The sequence below is a fragment of the Bombus bifarius genome, unplaced genomic scaffold (genome assembly GCF_011952205.1).
Source record: "Bombus bifarius isolate JDL3187 unplaced genomic scaffold, Bbif_JDL3187 scf7180000010271, whole genome shotgun sequence".
NCBI classification, from domain to species: domain Eukaryota; kingdom Metazoa; phylum Arthropoda; class Insecta; order Hymenoptera; family Apidae; genus Bombus; species Bombus bifarius.
Window position 1 is genome coordinate 4,566,021 of NW_022885586.1, and position 18,958 is coordinate 4,584,978.

Below are 18,958 nucleotides of genomic sequence, written 5' to 3' on the forward strand. Positions count from 1 at the left end.
TCTAATTACGAAAACAATTATAACTAGAGTACGTTTAAATAGTTCGCAGAATATAATTTTATTAACCGACGTCTGCTTCAAATAAATTGAAACAAAAATGAGAATATCCAGTGAATATCGAACCATAGTATTTCGCTATACACGGCACGAACACGTGATATATGAAAACAAATTTTTCAAACCCCTGTCTTTAAAAATTATAGAAGCTTTCAATTTTCACTATAAAAATCTCCATAAAATTGTATTAAAATCTCCTCTCTTTTAATCAGGTAGCTGTCATGGTGAACGTGTGGAAACGGCTGTTAGTTATGTCTATTAAATTGAAACAAGACGTCAGAATGTGAACAAGAGGACGAGATGTAATTTCAAGAACTCGTAATACGGGAGCCGAAGCAGCGGGGAATTCGATAACCATCGAGCACGGAAGTTAATTAAGACGATCATGCAATAAACATATCGAGCGTATCGTGAATAACCAGGCTTCTATGCAGTCGATCGAACTCGACCGCCGATCGGAGAAGCTTTACAATTAGCGGCTACATCGATTTCGTGTGTTTCGCCCCGAAGCGAATGCTTCAAGTTAGAGCATCGGCTTCCCAGGCATATTCTCTTTACGCGTGAAGTTGGGAGCGTCGTTGCTCGTCCATATTATGGCTAGTTGCCATTACGAAGCCACCGTAACACCGTCTCGATGAAATAGCTCTACTGTAACCCCTTTCCTCTTGCCCGTTTTGGCGTCATGAATATTCCACTCATATCGGGGAAACAATTCGTACTTTCCTTGGTAGTTGGAAAATTTAAAATTAAAATTATATCGTTGATATAACCAGGTATGCTTGTAACCGTATAATATTCATAGACTGGCAACCAAGTATTTCGGAAAATAACGGCACAACTATTTGAATTCATCGTATACGATAATTTCGCAACAATGGTGTGCGTAATGATGTGCCATTATTTATTTCATCGTCTCGTTATCCCAGTTATTTCGTTCACGTCAGGAAACAATAACGAAGTTCTCTTCGGCCCGTTATTGCGCCAATCGAGTTTCGAACTGCTTCGCAGACCGTGTTGTATCGCCGGTACGTACAAAGCAGCGTAATTACCGGTTTGATAACGGTATTACGGGTCGAGACGAAGGAAAAATTCCAAGCTTTTGCCGGCGATGGGAAACACGCACGAGAGAGATGGAAGGGTATAGTATACTGGATGCTTTAAATCCTCGACGAACGGAGCTCGTTCTCAACGCATCATTTTCAATTTCCAGGGTTATTCAGCGCGATGAATCAACGCTCATCGATCGTTGCTAGCCGCGAAGCAATCAGTTTTTGCATCGTTCTCCGGTAAGGAATGGCGTTCATGACGTTCAAAAGATTTCTCTCTCTCTCTCTCTCTCTCTCTCTCTCTCTCTCTCTCTCTCTCGCTCTCGCTCTCGCTGTAGCGAGGGAAGAGAAGAAGGATGATATCGATAGGAAACGGTATCTGAGGAAAACGTCTTCGCGTGAGGGCGACCTCCGAAAGTATCGTTTTTGCGACGACACCCAGCCATGGCTTATCATCGAGAGGATAAACGAACGTCATACAGTCGGATCATCCGGATTTGGATGGTTCGCGAATCGATCCTTCAATCGAACCCATGCCACCCTTCCTCTCCTTACACTTTGATACATTTCTTTCTCTCTCCATTTCTTCTTTTCTCTCTCTCTCTCTTATTTCTTTTCCTTTTTTAAATAAATGGCAAGATTTTTCGAATCGTGGATATTTATTCCTCTCGACGATATACAGAATCTCTGCAATCGCGATAGAATCGGGTAAGGCATAATTTTTCGTGAAAAAATAAATCGAAAATACACAAATGTACGAATGCATAAATTTTGCTTTAGAGAAATCCGATTTTGGAAGCCTAGTCGTGTTTGCATTTATGGACATGGGTAATGGTTTTATGTAGTTCTTGTCTTTATTACTATCACATTTTCTTTCTATCTGTATTGTTCGCCTCCTTTGGTGCTTTTTATTCAAATGACTTCACAAATAAGGATAGGACTTTTTAAAATTAACATTCTCAATGCTGAAACTGTTCAATCTGTTGGACGTATGATATTGCATACGATTGTACCGTTCAAATGAAATTTTTATAAAGTCCTCGGGTATTACTTACATTTCCTAATTCTTTAAAAACAGTAATTGTTTCCTATTTTTCAATGGCGCCTGTTATTTTTTAAATACACTTGATTTAACAGAACCCCATAGAGAGAAGCCCATGAAGCCAAAACTTACACTCAGATGCGTGCCGATTTTCAAGATAGTTCTTCTTCTTAAAACCAAAGTCTCGCATTTAAAAACTTTATTGCACGCTTTCGACTGACTTTTTACGAAGGATCGTTCCTTAGGCGTTCTACCGCGATTGCAGTCACACCGTATATATTCGAAACATTTACGTCCGTAGGATCAATCTGATCTTCTCGCGGAAGTGGCGATTGTTTCCTGAAATCCAAGGATGTAATTGGTTCTTAAGGGGTTGTAAAACCGTTGACAGGGCTGTAAAACGTTTTCATGGTGTGAGACACATAAAACCCAGAGAAATCCGTGCGATCGTGGAATTATTAGCTTGGTGGATATTTCGTCGAATAGCTTTTTCAAACCAAAAGAATCCGTTATAAAATTACCGACAGAAGGCGTGTTCTTTCATTCTTTTCCCGTCTATTCTCGTCCATTGAAGCTCCACTTGACTCTATATCGATTGTCATTTCACCGGTAGTACGACGTCGATCAAACGTTCTATAACCCATTACCGTTCAAGTTGTCCCATCCAAAAACAAAATAGACGATCGAGGAGATTCGAAACTTTGCGTCATCGAGATTCCCCGAGACGATTGAAAATCGAGAGAATACACGGAGGTTCCTTTTAACAGAAAACTCTCTGTCTCTCTTTTCCTTTCTCTCTGTTTCCCTCTGTAGTTCCTTTTTAAAGCTCCGGTTGATAGCGTATAGATGGTAATAACGTGAAGTTAAAGATTTTCGAACCGGTCATACTGTCGATACGGTCGCCACGGTTCGTCAATTACCAAAAGTTGAGAGTATCGTCGGACCTTAGGGAGGCGGAAATACGATATAACTTTATCCCTGGTGCTTTCGACAATCTCGCCGGAAATAGCGTAGTCGAAGGTCGTGGGGAGGATTTCGAGAGAGAATCGAGACTCTGATCGCAGAATGCACCTTCTGAACATATATTCCGATCGAACAATACGATACTAAAGGGCTTGGAGGGGTTGAAGCAGGTTGGAGTTGAAGCATCGACCAGTTTTCTCTGTTCTATAAACCGGGGCCTCTGTTTGCCATTCGGTTCGTGTACCCGCAATCCCATGCGTGCTGCTCCAGCCAGAAAGAACAGACATGTTCAATACCTTGTGGCTTCCAGCTCACTATGCGGTTTTAATTTAATTACACGTGGCTGTGACGATGCAACAGGAATGCCGATGCTCGAAAGGAATGCACCGAAACAAAGAAAATTCGAGTCCTTTTTTGATTGATTTCTGGAATTTGATTGTTCGCTTTTTTAAAACAAAGGAAATTCTATGGAGCATATCCTGAACGTATTCCGCGAGGGTAATACAGCGGCTTGCTGACGCGAATAAATGCTACAACGTACTGGTTTTATCAATAAAACGATGGCGATTCATTCCTTTCATGGGTGCCAGATGATCTATGCTTTTTTGTAACACTGAAAATACCAGACTAGTGAAAAGGGTCGGAGCTTTTTTTTACAGAAACTTTATGGAGTTACAGGCGATATTGCCGTGGGGTTTTGAATGTTTTTTTTTTTTTTATTTATAAAATGTATGGATAGAAGATATATCTTTTCATATATCTTTCATTTTAATTCTTTTGATACAAGTTTTATACTTTACTGGTTGGTATTCTAATATTCTAGTGATTCTAATATTAAGAAAAATTTGTTTATGGCTTAATCTATACGGAATTCGTTATTGTTAATTAAATTAACTCAATGTTATCTTTGTTACTTCTTGTATCATTCTTATTGGGTGGTGAGTTTATTTTAGACTTGTTGCGTAGAATCAGACAATTTTCATATTACGTTTTACCTTTTTGGAGAGCCGGATAATTCCTTCTGGGTAGATTTTTCGTAGAATTGCAAATTTAATTTTGCACAGCGGCGTTAAAATAATGAAAAAAGAACAATGAATGGAATTCGTAATTATTTTTAATGTACACGATACAGTACGACGATTGGAAATATACATCAAATATATCGGTAATATTAACAATGCTATTCAAATTTGTTAACGCTAAACAACTTTATTTGAATTATGTAAATAAATTCGGAATATAAATTCGAAACCGTGACGAGAACACGTCCCATTGATCGAACTCAGACGTTTGCATGTTGAAAAATCGTAGCCACAATCAAAATTCTATGTTTTATCGTGGCAGTATGCGAAATAAACGAAGCTTGTTTATCCGTGACCCACTTTCGATTCGATTTGTACTCCGGAACCAAACGAGAAGATCAGGACAGAGAAAAAGAAGATATCGACGGGACCGTCTATCGATATCATCGCAATGTACTCCCTTTTGCTGGATTTCCACGGTGCACAGAGCATCGTATCAAAACTAAATTTCGTCAAATCTCGTCATTCTCGATTGCACAGTCTATCCGTCTAGGGAAAACGATAGTTGATCGAGGCTAGAAAAATTGTTTGGCAGAAAATGTACATAAAATGGACTAGCTAAAAGAAATCACGTGACGTTAAAAGAATCGATTAGTGTTCTCTCGCATAATTAAAATTTATATTATAAGTAAAATTTGCAAGTTACAGGTTATTAATATCCAAATTATAAATGTTAATAAATGTAATAAGTCCTATGATAGTACTTCCATAATAGCAATTATTAAACCAGAGATTTCATATAATATTAAACATCTACGTACATGTTTCACGCGAAACGTACAGATCCAATGTTTAACTGAAATAAAGTATACGATAACAGACTTCTTCTTAGTTTGACACAGTGGCAATCTGACATCATTTCATGAAGTGATGTAATAAAGAAAATAAACGAAATGCATTCGCACTCATCTTCCTTGGCGGATGACGTGAAAATGTGAATTAAGATGAATCGCTCGAGTGTCGTGGTAAGCGTAACGAAACGCTAGAGAAATATACCAACTGCATTTGCCCAACTGGAACATATTTTTATCTCTTACAAAGATGGTAGAATACTTTTCCACCTTTTTATCCTACGTCTCTAAACAACAGAAAGATCCAACATGTAACTCTATCGAAGAAAGCAGATATTCATTGGTCTAGAAAAAAAATGTAATAAAATCTTTAAGTCGATTCAACTTATCCTTCCAGTAATTTACTCAATCTTTCTCCTTGGGAAATAGCTGAAACCGATCCTGGCTTTCGAAATCTCCAATATGCAGCTCGATGCGTAAACGACAGAGACTATACAGAACGACACGTAGAAAGCTTACCGTGTCTCGAGAATTTTAATCCGTTGGCGAGAATATTGAAGCTGGTTCAAGCCGTTTATTGTAACTAGGATCAGCCTCGTTTCCAATATAATTACATTCGATTGGGAGAGCCGAGATGGCGAGCGGTCCCGAAACACTTTGGATATCGCGGCAACTTCCAGTCGGGGAAGTTTCACGTCGTTCCGTCCTCGATTCCCTCGTTAAGCTTTCAGTCTAATGTCGAAATCTCGCTGGCCGCGGCTGCGCTCGCTCGTAGACATGGCTGCAGATGTTGGAAAACTCGAAACGTTCGCGCGGCTGCCGACTGACGGTCGGATAGATCCTCATCGAAGTTCTTCGATCATCGTAATTACAGTCCACCTAACCGAATCGTTGCCGCTATATCAACGCCACGAATTGCCATGTTAAAGTTCGTGGTCCGTTCTCGCCAACTTTCTCTCGTGACAACGATAACGAGTTCATTTTGAGATTGGCCAGCACGAATTTCGCGTTTTCGGGAATTTCAGGCTCGTTGATTGCGTGAATTATATTTTTCATGTGATGCATGTGATATGTTTAGGAACAAAAGTGGGCAATTTCCCGCTTTTTAAGTTTCAGAATTTTTAAACTTCGGAAGTTAGTAGATTGCGGCTTTTTATGCGGTACATATTTTTCAAGTAAATTATATTTTTATCTGATATATTTGGATATTTTTAGAAGGGAAAATGATTAATTTCAAGTTTTTTATGCTCATAAATTTCAAAGCGTGGAGAGATAATTAGTAGATCGCGGATTTTTATGCAGTATAATTTTTCGAATATAAGCGAAGGGATAAAGGCTGTGCAGAGATTTCTTTGGCCTGTATATCATATTTCGAATATTTTACATATTAACGTTTTAAGTTCTCTAAAAACAAATCATTTACTTTCACAAATTTAGATGAGTGACAGCAAATTTCATTGCAAACTTTCAAAATATTCTTTACGATACCACTCCATTTATATAGTTAATCAAGATGATGATTTTGAGGCAAATTTGAACAATTGAAGCAAGAAGTTTCGGGTTGACCTTTTTCATTTTATTCAGCTTGGAGGATATGGATTTGAAGCATGTGCATAATACTCGAAAGCGTGAAATTAAATTGCAACTAAAGTAATGTACATTCAACATACATACTTCCGACAGCAGTATATTATTTTCACGCGGCGGCCGCATCCAAAATTCCATCCTGGAGGTGAAACAATTTTTGGCTGAGATTTAATATGCTGTTCCCCGTGAGAGTTGTATATCTTTTCTGGAACGATGCTAGGACCAAGGCAGAGAAACAGTAAAACAAAGAAGTCTTGCTAAGGAAAAAAGAAGTTTATGAGGAACTGGCTTGGTGATTCGTCATGCAGTCGTGATATTGAATACGCACCACGTACACGTGACGTCTAATATCGCAAAATTGCAAGTAAATCATCACGTAAAAGTTTCTTATTGCCAATGCTAAAATGATCTCTTGCACAATGATAACAAGTTACATAATAAAATAACTAAAGCCCTGCCACTAAATTTTATTAATTACAAAGGAGCTGATTATTTTATTCATTATATTATTTGTAAATTGTAAAATGTAAAATTGCTGTAAAATGTATGTGTAAAATCTATTTATCAGTGTAATTCTATAATTTACATTTAATGATTTTTATCTATTCGCTAATATTATATTACATTATTCTTACAGATTGTATTGTTATTACAGTTGAGAAATTCTTGTTTAAACATCTCTAGAAAATAAATATCAAGTGCGTACAAAAATTTGATTGACATTCGTGAAGATTTCAATCGTATCCCGGACATAAAATGGTAAAGATCGTTCTCAAGTAGAACGAGATCGATGCTTAAAATTCTGCCCGATCGTTTCACCGCGTAATTGCAGTCGTTAAGCCGGAATTTATGCCGCGACGGTGTCACAGCGTCGACCGGACATAATTCCGCGTCTCAGCGGGCGAAACTGCCTGCTTTATGGCTGTGTATACTCGACTGATTCGACCATTATTTTTACAATACTTTTCCACCCAATTCCTCGCCGTGACTTCCATTCGCGCGAAATTACTCAGAACAAAGTGGCTGAAGGGAAAAATCGTCGGCGGGCGTGCTGAAAGGCGTATTAATTCGAGATAAGTGACGCGGGATGAGTAAAGTAATTCTTGAAGGTAAAAAGTACTCGTGCATGCATCAGAGACGCCGAACAGAAGAGAAAAAGGGAGTTGAAAATAAAGATCGTGTAGCGATGTTGAATTCCAGACAGATTTTTGTTCATTACTTGCAAAATGATGTAGTAGAAGCTATACTTAATAATCAAATAAAGACAATAATTTCTAAATCAAGTAAAATAATCTTCTTATAGATTCGCATAAAAATTCTGGTATCTTTTATCATAATTCGGAAGAAATTTCTTTTGTTAATCATTAACGATTGGAACATATTCTTGCTGAGCTCATAAAGAACGTATGATGCATTGAAGTTAAAAATCAGTTCTACCAAAGCTAAGTACGTTTATCGTTTAATTAGTTAATAAAATTTTGAAGTACAATCTTGCTTATCGAATTTGAAAGAACACAACAAATATTTTTGTTACGTGCAAACTCCAATATAAATCAGTGCTCGTTCTCTTTCGATACTCTACCATAAATGTTTACTTGATTCTCAGACACTCGTCATCCAACAATTTTCGCAAATCTGTATTCGCTATAATAAAGATAGCACGTAAAGTTTCTTTATCAGTCCAAATAAAGCGTTCTCTTTATCACTCGACTAATGAAAATATCTGTTACGATCTTGTTCAGTATCGGTGATCCTGAACCAAATAACGATCTGCATTCATTTAAAGTCAGAGATTTACCTGAGAAAATGATCGATTGCGTTTTCTCTTACGTCTAGATTAGGGGCTGAAATCTCTCACAGAGTGGAAGAAGGGTGCCATTTAACTTGTTAAAACTCCGTTCCGTGGTGGAACGGAGTTTTACTGTGCCTCGCGTGGGAATTTTCACCGGACGAGAAGAAGGCAAAGAGAGTTTTGAAGAAAACAGGCGAGAGAGAAAGAGAGAGGGAACTGTCTCCGTCGAACTTACGAGAATAACGACGTTCGTTGCACAGAGAAATTTTACTTCCACCAGGAGTAAAATCGAGATGACGGGCCCTTATGCGCGACAACGACAAGCGAACCTGACATGGGTACAAGGTACAAGCAAGACGCGACACACGACAGAGGAAATACGGCGAGAAGTCGATGGGTGGTGGGAAAATTGCAGAGAGAAAACGCCGGAACAGAGAATGTAAAAAACTAAGTAGGAAGAAAAGTAGGAATTACCAGGTCAGCTGGTAAATTGTCTCAGAGATAAGATTGAAGAAAACGTATAGAAAGAGAGAGAAAAAGGAAAGAGAAATATTTATGTGGTATGGTATGACATCAGGGAAGGACGTGGCGTGAGGGGTGATTGTTTATAAACGTTGTCAAGATATGTTAATGTCGTCAAGGAGTGTTGTGAGCGTTACCAAGGTTTGTTAAGGGAAAAATGAGTGTGAAAAGTGCTGTCAGAGTTCAATTTATCGTGGTCGAGAGAAGTTCGTCGTGTTGTTGTGACGTAGAATTAGAGAGAAACGAATACGCGAAACGCGATATTATATTCGATTTTGTGAGAGTGCAACGTTATTGTGTTTATCATACTGTTTTTTCTATTAATTAATAATATAACATTCCTGCATTTATACGAATATGAACGGGATGATTAAATTTGACGAAACACAACCTAGCTAATGATAGAACTAATGTACGAGATGCTAAAAATCCGATGAGAGGCATTTTAAGAAATTTAATTTAATTTAATATCAATGAGGATAAGGTAAAAATAATTGAAATAATTGTACACATTTGAACACGAGAGATAATCGAATTTAATAAAGCGAAAGTTAATTAGAGTATTAAACTAATATACGGATCACCAGCTATACGATGAAAGACATTTTAGAATCACTAAATTAACGCGTTAAATTTAATAAATTTAACCAGTCTACTATGATATCTATTAATATATTATTTTCGAATATGAAATATAAATGATTTAATGAGTCTACTATGATCTCTATTAATACATTATTTTCGAATATGAAATATAAATGAAACATGTGCAAAATATATATGAAACACGTGTAAAGTGGGCACTAAAATTTATAAGCGCTATATGTGACACCTGTGTGGGCACCGTTTAATAACATCAATGTCTTCCCAATACGCACGCAATGCATTGTCGAATGTATTGTATGTATAATCGATGGGGAAAGCGTAGAAAAAGAAGGATGGCAAGCGAAAAGAAAGAAGAGAGAGAAAATTTAAGGAGAAGAAAGACGTGAGATTTATTTCGTGACGGTTCTAGTTTGATAAAAAGACGGTAAAACACGATTGGATTAGAGTTAGTCGCAATTGGTCCTTTGAATCCCCTGTAAGAGAGACTTGATGAAATACAATATGAAGTCCCTAATCAGAAACTGCTGTAAGAAAGGGGGATTTTAAAGAGGGATGATGAACCAAAGAAAAAGAAGGAAAGGTAAGCGAGAGAAAAATGGATATGGATGAAACGAAGATTCTAAGAAGATTTAGTATGAAATATACTAAATAGCTTAGCAAATGAGGAACCCTTGTTTCGAAACATTTAGACGTTACTGCGAACATTATTAAAGACGAAGAGGAAGAAATATTGTATGTTGGAACGTTTATTTCAATGCACCGGCGAAATTTATAGAAATCGCTTGAACGGAAGCATGGTACGATGCCCCAGGGAATTTCCATAAAATTTGTATGCTAGAACGTTCGACATTTACCCGAGGAATCTCTCTTCAAACTAATAAATATTCCCTTACGGACAGTTTTAAAGTCGATCGAACACGGGAGGCGACGCCGATATCCGAACCGAAAAATTCTTCCGCGAGAAATTATTTTTCCTTCGGTGGAAACGCTTTCTCGCCTCTTCCCGCAGATAATTAGATTTATTAAGTCAGCCTTGTTTACACGTCGTTGGAGCACGTGATTTATCGAGGAGAGCGCTTCGCCAGAGAGACCGATGGTAAAAGGGGAACGAAGAGGACGCTTGGCTACGAAGATTATGAGGTGAATTCTGTCCAACCTTTTTCGTCCTCTCCTTTTTCCATCGCCGCTCTCGTCTTCTGTGTTCTATTCGAGCACTCTTTTAATCAACCTCGATAAAGCTGATTCCTTTAAACGAACTAATTAGCCCGGAGAATAGTCGAGGTCGGGGCTGTTGTAAAATATTCTCGGCTTTTGGAGAGTTCGACAGAGTACTGAAAACCTCACTTCCGCAAACGAAAGAGCGCTATCCAATGAGAATACCGCGGCAACCAGAAACTTTCTACACAATGATTAATCTTCAAAGCAGTTTTTCGATCGATAACGATATTCCATGGGTAAAAAGAGTGGAGAAAGACCGTACAGTTGGATCAATTATAAAACATGGAAAAGAAGCTAATCCAAACCGTCGATCGCAGAGATTCGTACATGTCTAAAAAACATAGGAACGGCTCCCTCTGCTTTCCGCGACCAGGAAACGCCAGGCAGAAAAAAACAAACGTCCACGCGGTTCAATTTCAAATATCAATTACCGAAATATTCGGAAACGTAGAGCCGCGGGAGTGGCTCGATTTGAACGCAGTTCATTTTCGTTCCTCTGATACTTTCGTCGGGTCGACGAGTGGCGAAAGAAAAAAGATAAAAAAAGAAACAAAAACAGAAATATAGAGGGGAGAAAGGATAGAAGCTGAGTGGATCGTTATTTTTCGCGGCACGTGTAGCGCTTTCATTACGTACACGTTAGTCCTGAAGCGGTAACCGATGCCGTTCGATGAAATTTTTATACATTCGCCGCCGGTGCGGCGTTAAAGTTAATCGGGGATGAGAACTGCTCGATAGCGGCAGTCGCGTATAGGCGTTTTTAGCCCGGACAGGAACGCCGGACCTGGCCCACATTCGGCCGTTGATACGCTTAGATAAAACTAGCTCCCAACCTCTCTGGCCATCCCCTAAAACCAGCCTCTCCTAAAAAAACGAGCCTCGTTTCGCCACACTACCGCTATTCGATTCGATATATACGAAAAAACCGATATTGTATCATCGTCTAAAATGGTATCGGCGTGCAGATGAATATATACTATTAACGTGCTAATTGTAGATATACTTTTTTTCTTTTTTATCATCGCTACAATCAATATGTGTCTACTTTCTCTGACGCATTTTCTTTCGTTCGTTTTGTTATGTCCAATGATTTTTCTTGTTTTCGTGCCTTTCTCTTCTCTCAAGCTGATTCATTCGAACTGATGTTAAGTATTTATTGGAATCGAGTTGTCGAAGAGTATTCATTACGATATAGTTCACAAACGAAATGATTCGGTGTTCGGAGAAATTACAAAACTGCATAGAAAGCGTGTGTCACGATTGATATAGAATTGAAAGTTGTAAAAGGTAGAATATTTAGAGTAGAAGGGAAGGACAATTTTTTACGATCATTTATTGAACTATGAATATTTAATAAACACATACGACAGCGAAGTCACGTCCCTTCGCGAAGTCATAAAAATATAAAAGTGCAAAAGTACGTGTATTGCGATCGATACAGAGTTGAAAGTTACAATGACCAGTGTAGATAATTCCAAGTAGCAAGAACTATCTTCCTTAACTTCCTACGATCGTTCTCTCGCTCGATTCGGCTGGGATATCAGTCAAACAGAAAAAGATACAACCGTTCTAATAGATAGAGACCATTGTGACAGTTTCATTGAAAAATATCCGGCTTAATAGGCGCTATATATTCGACGTTATCACTGACACGGGTCACATAAAGCAACGCAGGGTGGTGGCTACGATTAAAGAGCGGCATTATAGGACGAGTTATGACGCTCGTCAGGTTTAGAAATTCGCGTCAGCAGATTCTGCCCGGTCGAAAATTACCGGCTGTCTGGCGAGTAGAAAGGGATGCACGATTTTCCATGGAATTTCCATATCCTCGTTTTGAGCAGGGTAAAAATAGAGAAGAAATCATGGCTCGTAAACAGTCCAGGTTGAAACCCGAAATGGGTCGTTATAGTTGATCCCGAAATCACTTGATTCCGAAAGAGGGGAAGAGTACTGGGTCGGCCACGAACGAATAGGGGTTGAAACTGTGTGGCGAAAAAGGGTTAGAGGCGGCCGATTAAGCGACGAGCGTAGCAAAGTTATCTACCCGGCCAAGCTCGAAATCTCTCTCATAAAAGTGGTAACAACCCCTGTTTGGGAAACAATGGTGGCGCTACCAGACTCTCGAGGGTTCGTAAAAGTTTCGGACGCTTTTGTGGAAAGGGTGAAAGGTGCAGGCGTAACGAGGGAAAGGGAGGCACTGACGAGGTTTAGAATCGGATAGAGAAGAACGCTGGAAGGTAGAACAGCGCACGGATTTCGACTTTAACTCTGCTAAAGCTGTCCAATAAATATCGGACGTTGGTTATTAGCGTTTTAATTCGACCAGCCCAAAGTAATTTAATCTCTGCTGCTTGCAGTGGGAAAGGTGACCGTGGTAAAGATATCTACCTTCGTAAATAACAGAATAATACTAGTTTCTCGTGTACTGGCAAATGTAAAGGAAATGGATTGATGAATTATTGACTGATTGAGAATTGCGTTGTTGCGATGTTTGTAACCTTTTTAAAATACCAGCCTTTCAGAAGTAAAATTCATCAACTCGACTTTTCGAAATTTCTCAATTTCACTGTCTAAGTATTAATTAATATTGAACTTCTCTAAGAATTTTTTAACTTATGAAGTTAATCAATGTAGTTCCTGAGTAACTCATATATAGTGCCCGATAAAGAAAATTTGAATAGGTAATGGATATGAAACAACACCGTAATTTTACGAAGCAAGATTGCATTTGACATGATCAGGTAGAAATTCGTTTATATGAAATCCATTTATTTCATCCAAATGTCCGATTCAACGAATCTGCGTTGATTGAATCCAATTATTTGAACGTGTATTATTATATGAATGAAAAATCATAGGTAGTGGGCAGAATCAATGGATTTCAATTATATCAATCTGTAGTTCTCTGCTGTGATATAATACACTGTACTATATTGTACAATAATATAGTTGAGAATATAATCGTTAACTATATAATCGAAGAATTTCTAACATTCACGTAGGCAAGAACTAATTTTAAACTCCCTGTTACTCGTCACATAATGCTTTTTAGTCTAAAAATCTAATATAACATGATTATAATTGTACCGTTTTCACTAAAATTACGATGAAAATTTTTCCGTTGATCAAACCAAGAAGTTGATGAAATAAGAGGAAAAGAGGATATTTCTCTTACGTTTCTGTTCTTTCGTTTTTGTTTTTGAAACTCGAATTCTCGCAGCTGAAAGTTTGAAATTTTTAATTCTAATTCTCCTGTCTTAATTGTTCTGTCTCCGTTCCATTCTGTTTTCAAAAACTTTCTAATTGCGAGCTCTTCTCTTGAAACTACGTTTCCCTCAGCAGCCATTGAAAATAAAGAATGCTCTCACTTCGAATTTTACGATGCTGCCCAACTGTCTGAAAATAAAAAGTTTCTTCTATGAAACAAAAAAAGAAAAGTGGAGAAGAACGAAACAAAGGTTACTTTTCTCTGCTCACGATCAACGTTGTTTTTTGCCGTAGAAATATCCGACTGGATGATAGAGAGGAACGTCGTTTGTCACGACAAAATACCCTTTCTGGAAGTTGCCGAGGAAAACAATTAGATGACCTATCGCATGATTCTATCGACATCCTTCAAGCAGCAACCTGCCAGATGGAAGTAAAGTATGAAGCCAGATGGCGTCGACGTTTTGCCAGACACACATCGCGTTCCAGAATTTAATTGGTAAGTTCACAATTTTCCTCCATTTCGGTAATTTCTCTCTCTCGAAGTCACGTCTTTCCGTTTTCGTCGATCAAACTTTGATCAATTCTTATTTGATCGTCAACCGAGTGAAACGATGGAGCCAGATTCTGCTCGAATTTTCGAACGTTGAAAATTGACCACGTAAGTTTCAGGAAAATCTATTACGTACCTGATCGGATATTTTACGGGGCTACCACTTTTTTAACGTCGAAATCAAAATTTCAAAAAATCAGATGATTGTTCACGGGGTGAAATAAGCAACGTGAATTTTAAATCGGGTCTAAATGAAGGAAAATTAGGAAATGCCGTGAACATGACCAAAAAGGGTCATTTCGTCAGTGGGAAAATTTCGGTCCGCTAATAAACGCAAACCAAATAACTGAGCTGCATCTCTGAAAATCGAAAGGTTAACTTGCTTTGCATATTTACACTACGGTGTAATTTGGAATTTCGTGAAATTTCGTCGACAAGTTATCGACAACTTTTTAACATAATACACCCATATTTATTCAATTCTGGCACATAAAGCCAAGGGAAATTATTAAATACGTTTGATTAATTCCCCGGTTATGACGAAAAACCATCTTCCTTTAAAGGATAATTTGATAAATCGATGTCCAACCAGAACGTCACTCGTTTTGCGAAAGAGACCTCAGCAAAGAGGAACGCCGACCGCTTAATTAAACCGAGAAAATGTTGTCTCTCATACGGATCGACTTATGGACGGTGGTTGTAATTAAAATGGTATCCACCTCGAAAATGTACGACTAGCTCAGCTTCCACTAATACTACTTCTCTCGTTCCTCCAATTCGTTTCATTTCACCGCACTGCTGCTACAGCTATTCCGCCATTCTACTAATATTCTATCAGCATAGCTTTTCCGCTGGTTCCATCGGATCTCGTTATTCTTTATTTTTCTTTTTTCTTTCCTTTACGCGTATCCCTTTAAGAGACATTAATATCAGTCGCCTTTCTATTTTGAACGTTCGAAGGGTAGCCATGCAACATCCTGTGTATTCGTCCACGATTTTTCGATGAAAAAAAATCGGCTGTCAAGGGAAAAAGGTAACCAAAGAATTTATCTGACCGGGCAAGTAAAATGGGTCTCGCTCGAAACATATTCGATTTGATATTTTTGTTATCTGTTCTCCTTCCTTTTTTTTTCTTTTTTATTCGTCCGCTCTATTTTTGCTCGATTCCTTCCAGTTCAGGATATAACCATCGGTCCTGACAATTGACTAAGGCTTTGTTTTATAGCTTGCTCATCGATGCCCGTTCGCCTGGACGCGTTTATCTTTCATTCGTTTTTCGATTGTCGAATGGAATTTTATGGTCACTTCGACGTACACATTGCAATAATTCCGTGTATTGTTTCTGTATCACAATTTTGCTTAGCCTTCGCAATATTCAATTAATTTAAGATACTCTTAATTCATAGTTTTAATTATAACGTATAATGTATGAGAAGTATTTAACAGAATTAAATATGAAGAGAATAATATATTCATCGTATTTTCTCTTTTTTTTTAATTAATCGAAGATCGTTAGTGCGCTGGTGATTTGACATTAAATCCTTTTCATAAACGTTGATCATTGTGAAAAAGCACACTGTTTTGCTCTGGGTTGTTATAGCTTGTGCGTATTTTGCATCTTTAATGCTACTTGATTATTAAAAAGACTGTTATCAAGAGGTTAAAAAGCTTTGAAATACTCCAACGCTTAAAGAGGTAGCAAACAAAAGCAGCATGGAACGCTTCTTCGTTTCAACCATTGTTCACGTTATTTTCAGTAACTACAGCTTCCTAACAAGTTTTCCCTTCTGCGTCTCGACTAAATAGCAAGAAGACGGTATTTTAAAATGATAAGTTAAAAGTTCAAATTCAAATTTTCGAAATAAAATTAACATCTGCAGATTCAGATTCAAATTTCCAAAATAAAATTAACATTTACATATTTCAACTGAAATTTCTTCAACTTCAAGCTCAAGCTCAAGTTGAAATTTCCTAGTTTACATTTAATTTCAAATCTTCCAATATAAATTCAAACCTTCAAGTCTCACTTCCTACCTTTAAATTCAACTTTTCATATTCAAGTCGAAGATCAAATTTTTAGGTTGAAATTCAAATTCAAAATGTGAAGATACTCTTATCTGATCTAATTCTTATATTCAAAGCACGTCAATATTTCATTTCTTCAGGCCTAGTCTGATGAGTAAGCGACTCGATCTACTGTTTCGACTTTCGTCCAGTAACTTCATCGCGAAAGTTCTCTTCTTCTCTTATATCTTTCTTACTATACAGACTGTGAAACAATCGTTCGAATTCTAATGATTCGACGCAATGATTTTACGCAAGAAGTACACCAGTCTCGAGTGATGACCGTGTGTCTCTTCGTCAAAAAAAGAACGTCAAATTTCATCGACTAGTGTAGGAAAAGTATTCGAAAGGAAAGAAAGTCGAAATCTTAGTTTCAAAGCCTGAAATCTCATCTTCCAACAGTTGCGAGCAGCGTGAAACAGTCTCTCTAGTGCTTTTCAGCTTTTCCAACCAGTCGAGTTTATCTCTTCCCACTGTGACACGTCGGAGAAAAGAGCTCGTAGGACTAACTTGTTCCTTGAACGTCGCGCCCCTCACAGAAATGGCATGTGTCGTGAAGACCATCCATACGGAGTTCTTTTCGAAATACACTTCCTACGACAATAATAATTTGTCTTCGACCATTGCTCTAAAATCGAATAGCTTTTTCCCTCGCCAATTTTGTCCTTATTTTTATATCAAATTTTAAGTTTGAAAATTAATTTCGTCTCAGCGAGTTCGAAGTCTCGAAAGTATTCAAGTTTTATAATAGACGAGTTTCTTAGAAGTCAATCTAATTTCGGAAATTTCGCAATTTTATTACCCGAGTACGAGATTAATGGACTTCAAATTCTTAGGAGTATAATTTGAAAACTGAAACTTAGGTAGGGAATTATTTTACCTACTGAATATGTTATGTACGCTCTATGAATATTTCCCATTCAATTCAACTTTTCAAAGCAATAATTCACCAAATAAATTTATTATACCATATAAAATCAACAATTATGAATACAGAAATAAACTGTAAAAAATATATCATCAATTTATAGAGTTCATTCATCAATATGGCTTCTGAGCAATACATATTTCCTGAGAGCAATCCATCGTCGGCGACATAGTCAATTACTCCGATCCGGTCGATATAGATCGACCATAAACTGTCCGATACGAACGGTCCTTTAAACAATTTTAACTTACAGCCACGTTCTATTTTTCCAGTGGTTCGCCAGCTCGCGAGCTATCGCCGACCCATTTTGGAATGTTAATTATCGAATTATATGAGGCGGCTCTAATTTAATTACGCAATTTCGCGGTCAAACGGCCCACACGAGCGCCACGCTGTCCCCATAAATCCAATAGGCGGGTAAAGTGTTGAATCGTCGCTTTCGGCTTTCGGTCAGTAGAGAACCATTTCTGTCGTATTTCCTCGCCTTTTCTATTCCAAACCATTCTTCCTTATTTTTCCTCATTCATTCGGCTCTTCTATTTTCCCTCCTCCTTGCCTCGGAAGCCAGTTCTTCCTTCGAGCACACCTTCGCGCATTTACTAAGCTGTGAAAGTAAAGCAGTTCCTTCTAAGCGCAAAGTGGTCTCTCATCTTTGAAATGCCAAGCTACTTTCCCTCTGTTTTTTTACGCGTACATTCTCCGCCACCTTTCTTCACTCGAGACTGCTGTGCCTCCCTTTCTCTTCCTTTCCTCTTCGTTCACCGCCTGCTTCGTTCACTCTCTCACTCTTTGTATAATATTTCGTCTCGCTCTCTTTCTCTCTCGTGTTAAGAACATAACAGGAAAACGAATATTTTGTTTAGGGAGCACGAGTACCTGGTCGAGTGTAATCTTAATGAAAAAAGGCTTTTTACTTGGCAACTTTTTTCGTACATAATTAAAATTCCGTAGCTCTCTATTTCCCCCCCCCCCTCTCTCTCTCTCTCTCTCTTGTTCTCTCGTCCGTTTTCTCTGATCCGTGCCAAATGCATTATCATGTTACGGGTTTCTTCTCATCGGTAAACACACGACGAATATTTTTCTGGGAAAGTAAACATTACGATAATACTTGATGAGGCTCCGAGGGTTTTTCTTGTTCCTCTTCGTCTAATGCGAATTATTTTGACCATAGTAAAGGAGAAAGATTGACAAATGCATAGTATATCTAGTGGATTAATTAAGCAACGTGATTAGAAAATGATTAGAAAATCGAGCAATTTATGTGCGTTTGGTAAAAATCGCATGGAAGCAGGCAGTTGTGAAGACACATATCGTCTCAATCAGTTGACGCATAGAATGCAGATTTTATAATATGCTTGTGTATTTTTCTGGGCTTCGGTGTTTCTATGTACAATAATTTACTAACTAGTAATATTAGTAAATTGGTAAGTTATAAGTTACAAGTTAGTATAGATTTTTCTTCTTGAAATATCCCTCTGATAGAATAATCAGTTAATTGAC

General features: G+C 37.9%; 1 protein-coding gene and 1 long non-coding RNA gene across 7 annotated transcripts in view; one reads left to right on the forward strand and one right to left on the reverse strand.

Moving 5' to 3' along the window:
• The window catches only part of LOC117216343, a 109,694-nt gene that overhangs the window by 50,736 nt on the left and 40,000 nt on the right, over window positions 1–18,958 (reverse strand). The gene's annotated exons all lie outside the window — the stretch shown is intronic.
• Window positions 1–18,958, forward strand: part of LOC117216346 — an 81,964-nt gene that overhangs the window by 42,222 nt on the left and 20,784 nt on the right. For all 4 annotated transcript variants that reach the window (XR_004489360.1, XR_004489358.1, XR_004489359.1 and 1 more), the window contains one exon: window positions 14,208–14,412. This is a non-coding gene — a long non-coding RNA (uncharacterized LOC117216346). The remainder of the gene's footprint in view (window positions 1–14,207; window positions 14,413–18,958) is intronic.